Here is a 9,660-nt window from a genome sequence, read left to right on the forward strand (position 1 = left end):
GCTATTCTCAGTTAACTCTTAAATCCATCTAGTAATTTCTTTATTCCTGGTATCATATCTTCAATTTCTAGCATTTCCATTCTGTTTTGTTTTTTTTCTTTTTGATTTATTTTTGGCTGCACTGGGTCTTAGTTAAATCATTGTCTTTGTGGCATTTTCTAGGTAAAGTTCAAGCAAAACACTAACTGGTATTTTTTAAAGAGTTTTGCTCTATATATTATAAAGTGATTAAAAGTAAAAAAGGGAAATGAATATGGAAAATTGAAGTATTTGGCTCTAATTTTTGCCCTGCTTTAACCCATATTCTCTGTCATATAACTTTACAGTGCCAGTCCATTATGGACAAGCTCCACTTCATCTCTTGAATTTGAACTTGACCTTATGACTCATGATCAGTGGATGTTAGTTAGTAGACTTGAAGCCATGAAAAGGCTTATGCTGCTACTGCTAAGTTGCTTCAGTCATGTCCGACTCTGTGTGACCCCATAGACGGCAGCCCACCAGGCTTCCCCGTCCCTGGGATTCTCCAGGCAAGAACACTGGAGTGGGTTGCCATTTCCTTCTCCAATAAAAGGCTTATAAAGGCTTAAACACCTTTATAAATGAAAAGGCTTATAAACACCTTTATATAATCTGCTTGTGCATTTGTGTCTCCATTATTTCCATTGAAACATGCCTGAGGTTACATATAGGAGGTTGGAGTCACGTGCAGTAGAGCAGAAAATACCAGTAGCCTAGTCTCCCAAGAAAGGACCATCTAAATCAACTGACAGCCAGCCAACCCAGATGTAGAACTGAGGCAGGCAGAGATTGAAAACAACACCCAACCAAAGTCAGTATAAATCTCTTTCTCTCGGACTCATGAGATTATTAAAAGCATATTGTTGAAGCTTGCCGAGTTTCTGCATGGTTATTATGCAGCACTGACAGTGAATATAGCTTGTATTTAATTTCAACAAATGACTTTAACATTACAATGGGGAAGAAAGTTACACATGTGTAAGAATGGAATTTTTACTTGACTAATAATTTGACAATGCCTTTTTGGTGTCTATATTTGTAGTTCAGATACCTTAAAATGTCTTGTAGTGTCATAAGAAGTACAGGTTGTCTGAGAAAGAATAATTAACTCAGGATTCCAGTGTGCAAAAGATTACAGGAAAAGATGAAATGCAACAGAATATGAAGTAATGGGAGCAACCACTAAAAAAACTAAAAAGAGAGGTATAACTGATATGCTAAGAAAAGAAAGAAAATGGAAACATATAAAATGATCAGTTAAGACCAAAAAAAGTGATTGTGCTGAGGATTGTGGCTGCGTGGGCACCAGAGGTCAGGTGTAGGGTCCAGGTGGTCACTGCTTTTCTCTGTCCACCTTCCAGTGCCCATCCTGGTTAGGGTTAGGTAGTGAGAGGCTCCTGGAGGACTTGGGCCTGGTCTTCTCCTTTTGTCCTTGGGTGTCAGGCGAGATGCAGAGTTGACCACCTACACTGACCTTCACTGTCCCAGAAACCGTGATTATCTCCAAGGTGAAGATCAAAAAAGTCCATTCACATCAACCTCAAAGAATAGGCCCTGAAATGTGTGTTTTGTGCCAATGATATCAGAAATATTATTTATAATTAGGCTTTGGTAGTCCTGAGAAAGGATGCTTTCCACTATCTGTACCTGGCTTGGAGTTCCTGTATATTTTTCATTAGAAAGTTCTGTTGGGGTGAATCAAATGAATCACCATTTCACTTCATTGTCTTGGAATGTCTGAGAGAACTTACTGTCTAAAAACAGTTGAGTGCAAACAGGTGGTTTGATGATAAGTATTCATTAAAACCAGATAATGTTATTTTGGGCTTCCCAGTTGGCAAAACGGTAAATAATCTGTCTACCAATGCAGGAGACATGAGTTCGATTCCTGGATCAGGAAGATCCCCTGAAGTAGGAAAGGGCAACCCACTCCAGTATTCTTGCCTGGGAAATCCCATGGACAGAGGAGCCTGCCCTCCATGGGGTCATAAAGAGTTGGACATGACTGAATGACTGAACAGACACATTGTTTCTTAAACCTTTAAGCTATTTAAACAGCAGTGAATACCTGCTGGACATGTCATGGTCTGTTATAGGAATATTTGTGATTCTCTGAATCTCAACCATGCTGTCAAAAGGCTTACAAAATTTCCTAAAAATGACAAACTCTCATTTAATATATACAAGAGTATTCCAAGGATTAATAAGTCAAAGGAAGTTTTTAGGAACTATACCAATACTTTGATTACCTAGACAAGTTGTCATTACAGCCATATCTTAGTGACTCCTCTTTGAATTTGATCTCAGCTGGTATGGGATCGTCTGTCCAGGGAGAGAGTGGAACCCTTTCAGTGGTCGGTGAAGAGTATCAATATCCCTTGCAGTGTTGTGCTTATATGCCAAGAGGCTGCAGTGAAGATCAATTCAATGAAAAAAGCTTTGTGCCCAAATCAGACGTCAAGTCCAAGTCTTCTCCCACCATTATGGCCACTGGGGCTGCAGAGTTAGCCTTGAAAGATTCTAATTGGCATCTTCAGTCAGAAGCTGATCGTGTGTTGCAATTGGCACAGCAATGGTTCCTCTTGGAGTTATTTCTGAAACTGCTGTGATGTTTCAAACAAAAGGTTACCATAAAGTCAGCCCATTATTTGTCCCTCAGTTTCTGATCAATATGGCAGCAGGCGAGGTCATCATTCAATATAAAGTCAAGGGCCCCAATCAAGCATTACCCACAGCCTATACCACAGAAATTTATGCAGTGGGAGACTCTTAGATTTACAACACATGACTCTACTGACGTGATGGTGACTGGAGGTACAGATTCTCGCATCAGCCGTTTATCACTTGCTGGGTTTTCCAGAGCCTGGGCTCTGATCCTAAGTCAGCATGTCGACCATTTCATCCAGAGGTGGTTTTGTAATGGGAGGAGGTACACTGTGCTAGTGGTAGAAGAAAGGAGCAGGCTGTACAAAGAGGGGACTGGATTTACGCAGACATCCTGAGCTGTGGACTCACATGACTGCCCCAGTCCTGGAGGAGAGGTGCTCTAAGGTGTATGGCCGGTGCTGGAGACGACGCAGGTGTGTAACCTGAAGAGATATCCTGTATCAGCGTGTATGATACTTCCACACTGTTGGCAGACGCTGCCAAATGCAAAGCCATCAAACATCTTTTCAAAGGCCATGCATACTCCCTTGCCATTTCCTTCACCAATGAGCCATGGGACACCTGTTGGGGGCTGCCGGGGACACTGAGGAAGATTACTACCCTGGCTTGCTATTATAGAAAACTGCCATCTACTTTAAACCTGGACTGTACAGAATCACAATTTGGTCTCAATTATGTTCCATTCAAGGCATGCACAATCCCCATTATCTACATCCTGCACCAGAGTGGTACATTTGGTACAACTGATGAACCTACAATGACACATCATTATCATACAAAATCCATAGTTTACATTAGGTTTCACTCTATGTTGTGTACTCTATGAGTTTGGACAAATGTATAATGAAATGTATTCATTGTGATAAAATCATACAAAGTACTTTTACCATCCTAAAAATTCTCTGTGCTCTGCCTGTTCTACCCTCCCTTCCCTTTAACTCCAGGCAACCAGTGCTCTTTTTTTTTTACAGTTTCTATACTTTTGTCTTTTACAGATATCATCTAGTTGGAATCATATAGTATGTAGACTTTCAGATTGCATTCTTGCACTTAGTAATATGCATTTACGATTCCTCCATGTCTTTTTATGGATAGATATTTTTTATTTTTTTTAGATGCTCACTAACATTTCATTTTATTTGATGCACCACAGTGTATTCATGTTTCTACTGAAGAATGTTTAAAGTAGATCCAAGATTTTGTAATTATGAATAAGGCTGCTATAAAACATCCATATGCAGTTTTTTGATGGAGGTAATGTATAGTTCACAAAATACCAATGACTGCTATTGAATTATATGATAAGAGTATGCTTAGTTTTGAAAGAAACTACTAAATTGTGTTCCAAAGTGGCTGTATTATTTTGCATTTTGGCAAGAACAATAAATGAGAAATTATTCTCATTTATTTACCAGCAATAAATGAGAATTTCTATTGCTCTATATCCTCGCCAGCATTTGGTGTTCTCAGTATTTTGTATTTTGGCCACTCTAATAGATACCTAAGAGTTTCTCTCTCTCTCTCTTTTTTTTTTTTGTTTGTTTTGTTAATTTGCAATTCTCTAAGCTGAGCGCCAAAGAATTGATGCTTTTGAACTGTAGTGTTGGAGAAGACTCTTGAGAGTCCCTTGGACAGCAAGGAGATCCAACCAGTCCATTCTGAAGGAGATCAGCCCTGGGATTTCTTTGGAAGGAATGATGCAAAAGCTGAAACTCCAGAACTTTGGCCACCTCATGTGAAGAGTTGACTCATTGGAAAAGACTCTGACACTGGGAGGGATTGGGGGCAGGAGGAGAAGGGGATGACAGAGGATGAGATGGCTAGATGGCATCACCACTGACTCGATGGACGTGAGTCTGAGAGAACTCTGAGAGTTGGTGATGGACAGGGAGTCCTGGCATGCTGCGATTCATGGGGTCGAAAGAGTCGGACATGACTGAGCGACTGAACTGAACTGAATGACATATGATGTTGAGCATCTTTTCATGTCTATTTACCAAAGGTATACTTTCTTTGGGAGGTGTCTGATCAGGTATTTGTCTATTTTTAAATCAGGATGTTAGTTTTTTGGGGGTGGGGGAGTTTTATACATTCTTTGTGTATTTTGGATAACAGTTCTTTATCTTTTCACACAAAAATATTTTCCCTATCTGTGGCTAGTCTTCTCATTTTCTTGACATTATCTTTCTCAGAGCAGAAGTTTTTAACTTTAGTGAAATCCAGCTTATCAATTGTTTCTTTCATAAATTGTGCCTTTGGTGTTGCGACTTCATTTTTTAGCAAGTGTTTCTCAGCCCAGAACTAAGTGGAAAGTTGAATCAATATGGTTTAAATTCTTGTTATAAAATAGCTTTTTGTGTGGGAAAATGAGAACTAAAGAGGTTTCAAAGGAAATAAGAATTATAATAAACATTTATTTAGTATGTGTAAAGTTTCTGGAAAACACCTAAGACCTTAGCATTTAATATTTGATTTAATCCACACCACATTTATATATACATGGTCCTATAATGTAACAATCATTTTACAAATTAGAAACGTGAAACTAAGAGAGATCCATTGCATTCCCAAGGACAGGTAGCTGGCTACTGTTACAGCCAAGATTTAAACACAGAAAGATCCAGGACAGGATTCTGTAACACTATCATATTTATTTACTTCACTAATTCAAGAATGCTTCTGGAGAGCAGTGTGCAAGTGTTCAAGCTCACAAGTGGATTTGGTTATAAATGCAAGAAAGGGTTTCAGTGGTTTGAGAAAATGAAGCAAAAGTCTTTTTCAGTATTTTTAGAGCCAAGTTCCTTGGCACCTCTCTCCTTTCATACCTTTTTATCATTTCATTATTAAGAGCCTTGGATAATCATTAATTATGCACCATCAATTATGCTTATAATATCATTTCAAATAGATACAATATCTGATTCATTTGACTAAAATAACCCTCTTGTTTGGTTGTCAATTTGCATAAATTCACATGCAATGAGGTGTTGCACAGTGATTCATTAGGAGTTGAAAACAGCAGCAACACCCTGAACAACAGGAGGTGCAGGCTCAAAAATAACTGTCATTTTCATCTGGAAAGGAATTCCATAAAAACTGATTTTCCTTTGTCTAAAATTGTGATGAAGAATTTGAGAATTTATGCTACTATAGACTTCATAGGGTACTACTACCAGGGAACACAAAATCAGGACCACTGGCAAAACATCTGTCCTCCAAGTAATTAAAACTCACTCCTATGTTGGGCCAAGGCTTTGATGGCAGGGTGATGGGTTCCCATGCTGGTACTCTCATTACAGGGCTGACTGAATTTACCCATAAGGCCAGGGAGTTCAATGAGCCACTTTCCCTTACTGACTGGAAGTGAGATGTCTGTTGAAAATGAATGAGGTGAATGGACAAATTTACTCTGTTTCTCTTTGTTTCTTCGATGACAACAATTTCATATACTAGGCATGCATTAGGAATCATACACAATTTATGCACATTGAATATTCACAATAATCTTAAGTTTATGATAATAACATATTTCCATAGGTACAAATTTTACAAGTGCCAAAGCACTAGAATCTCGGACAAGATCCTAAGTCTAATGGACTTAGATCTCTCCTATATTATCTTCCAGAATCTATGCGAAACTATTTAACTAGGACCTAGAAGAACCTAGAGATATTGTTATTTATGTATGGGACAGATATGTTTTAAAAGTATATTAAGATAATTTCTTCCATTTCTAGTGGGGCTGCATTACTTAAGCCACTACTGGTCCAGAGACAATTTCGAACAAAGCATGGTTACACAATATATTTTTTGGAACTTTTTTCTTGTTATACTTGAATACCATTTGATATTTTTATTCTACATTTCTGAAGAACATCAAAGCTATGGTGAATAACATAGTCTCTATGGCAGTTTTGGAATATAAGTAATATTTTCATTCCCATTTTACAGATGTGAAAATTCAGAAATTTACTTGCCCATAATTACAAAGGACTTGACCTCTAACCTTATTCCTCTGTATCTCTGATTTCAGGTGATCATTGTACTCACAATGGCCGCTTACTTTCCAGAATATTTATACAAGAACACTTACAGAATGCAGTGAGTGTCACAAATAAAGATACTTTTCTATAACGTCCCTTACCCTATTACACATGGGCCCTGAGTTCCACACTATTACGATCTGGAAAAATAATTATTGTTTATTTTTCTGTCTTCTCTACTCTAGAGATCAAGTGCTGAATGCTGGGAAATCTCTGGTTTCTGGTCTCATTCATCAACTATTATCTGGGCAAGCATCTTTTGCTGGACATTTCACTTTATGTCAGACTAATTTCCCAATATACATCAACAATCACAATAACTTAAAAGTTAATAAAAGTCCACTAAATTTAGGTCCTTAGTATGTTTGAAGGAATAACAGTATGCATTAAAAAAGAACAAGAAGTAGTAACAAAACAAAATAAATGGATATGTATCAAGTACTGATGGGTATAAAAAGTAACCAAGAGGAAATTTTGGAAAGAAAATATATGCAATCATTAAAATAATAGTATCTTCAACCACTGGAATAACAACTAGCTTAGGCATAATTACAGAGAATATTAGTGTATTTGTAAACTGGAAAAAATACTAAGGCAGTTATTAATAAAGAAAAACCTATATAAGTGGAAAAAAATTTTTAAATGAAGAAATTAATGAAATATGAAGAGGAACCAAACATAACAGAAGTTCAATGGTGTATCTTTAAACTTTCTTTGGTGCTATTAGTTGGGGAACAGGTGTGTTCAATCATCTATGTTGATGAGAGAAAAAGAAAATAATAGACTGTGAATCTTTTTTTTGGCCACATAGGAGCCAGGCATGCAAGATGTCATTTCCCTTATCAGGGATTAAACTTGTTTCCCCTTCAGTAGAAGCACAGAGTCTTAACCATTAGACCGTCAGGAAAGTTCCTAGACAGAGAATCTTAATAAAAAGCAAAAGTTTGGAGTTAGAGTCTCTTTTTTTAGTACTCTTTTTAATATCTTTTGGATATATAGACAAGTCAATATGCTATTTCAATGTTTTGTAGCCTTTATTTGATTATTAAAATCTCTTTATGCAGAACTGCTAATTTCAAACACAAGGCTGAGGATTAAACCACAGAATTTTCCCCATTCTTGATGATGCCATAGTGGTTCCAGAAATAGACATCCTCTTCTTTGCTGGTTTTTTGAGGTGTGACTATCATAGCAATATGAAAATGAGGCTCTGGTTGATGTGATTTTTCTAATACAAAGAGAGTGGAAAACACGTGAGTTAAGTAACAAAACCTCACTAGCTGAAGTGTTTGCTTTGGGAAATGAAATACTTTTCTTTGTCCAGGATAAGTGTTCATATACAGTGTGAGACAACCTTAAGTTCAGTTCAGTTTAGTTCAGTTGCTCAGTTGTGTCTGACTCTTTCTGACCCCATGGACTGCAGCACATGAGGCCTCCCTATCCATCACCAACTCCCAAAATTTACTCAAATTCATGTCCATTGAGTTGGTAGTGCCATCCAGCCAGCTCATCCTCTGTAATCCCCTTCTCCACCTGCCGTCAATCTTTCCTAGCATCAGGGTCTTTTCAAATGAGTCAGTTCTTCACATCAGGTAACCAAAGTATTGGAGTTTCAGCTTTAACATCAGTCCTTCCAATGAATATTCAGGACTGCTTTCCTTTAGGATGGATTGGTTGCATCCCCTTGCAGTCCAAGGGATTCTCAAGAGTCTTCTCCAACACTACAATTTGAAAGCATCAATTATTTGGTTTTCAGTTTTCTTTATAGTCCAACTCTCATATCCATACATGACTACTGGCAACTGGGAGACAACTGTACCCTTGCTAATATAGAGATTCATCAACTGTGAAGTAATGTTTCTTGGCAAGTGGCAGCCATGCGGCTCTGGAGAGGTGAGCAGCTGAGAGGAGATACCCCACATCCAAGGTCAGGAAAAATGGCCATGAGGAGATACCCTATGTCCAAGGTAAGAGAAACCCCAGTAAGACACTAGACGCTGAGAGAGGGCATCAGAGGGCATACAGACTGAAACCACAATCACAGAAATCTAGCCAATCTGATCACATGGATCACAGCGTTGTCTAACTCAATGAAACTAAGCCATGTCGTGTAAGGTCATTCAAAATAGATGGGTCATGGTGGAGCGTTCTAAAAAAGTGTGGTCCACTGGAGAAGGGAATGGCAAACCACTTCAGTATTCTTGCCTTGAGAACCTCATGAACAGTACGAAAAGGCAAAAAGATAAGACACTGATGGATGAACTCCTCAAGTCGGTAGGTGCCCAATATGCTACTGGATATCAGTGGAGAAATAACTCCAGAAAGAATGAAGAGACGGAGCCAAGGCAAAAACAACCAACAGGTGTGGATGTGACTGGTGATAGAAGCAAGGTTTGATGCTATAAAGAGCAGTATTGCACAGGAACCTGGACTGTTAGGTCCATGAATCAAGGCAAATTGGAAGTGGTCAAACAGGAGATGGCAAGAATGAATGTCGACCTTCTAGGAATCAGCAAACTAAAATGGACTGGAATGAGTGAATTTAACTCAAGTGATCATTATATCTACTACTGTGGGCAGGAATCCCTTAGAAGAAATGGAGTAGCTATCATAGTCAAAAGAGTCCAAAATGCGGTACTTAGATGCAATCTCAAAAATGACAGAATGATCCTGTTTGTTTCCAAGGCAAATAATTCAGTATCACAGTAATCCAAATCTATGCCCTGAACAGTAATGCTGAAGAAGCTGATGTTGAAGGGTTCTATGAAGACCTACAAGACCTTTTAGAACTAACACCCAAAAAAGATGTCCTTTTCATTATAGGGGACTGGAAAGCAAAAGTAGGAAGTCAAGAAACACCTGGAGTAACAGGCAAATTTGGCCTTGGAGTACAGAATGAAGCAGGGTAAATGCTGATAGAGTTTTGCCA

At 38.3% G+C, this 9,660-nt stretch overlaps 1 pseudogene; it reads left to right on the forward strand.

Annotated features, from left to right (window-relative positions):
- The first annotated feature begins 2,146 nt into the window (after positions 1 to 2,146).
- LOC120861567 lies at positions 2,147 to 6,822 on the forward strand (annotated as a pseudogene).
- Positions 6,823 to 9,660: the final 2,838 nt, after the last annotated feature.

This window comes from Oryx dammah, unplaced genomic scaffold (genome assembly GCF_014754425.2).
Source record: "Oryx dammah isolate SB20612 unplaced genomic scaffold, SCBI_Odam_1.1 HiC_scaffold_3, whole genome shotgun sequence".
In the NCBI taxonomy this organism is placed as follows: Eukaryota; Metazoa; Chordata; class Mammalia; order Artiodactyla; family Bovidae; genus Oryx; species Oryx dammah.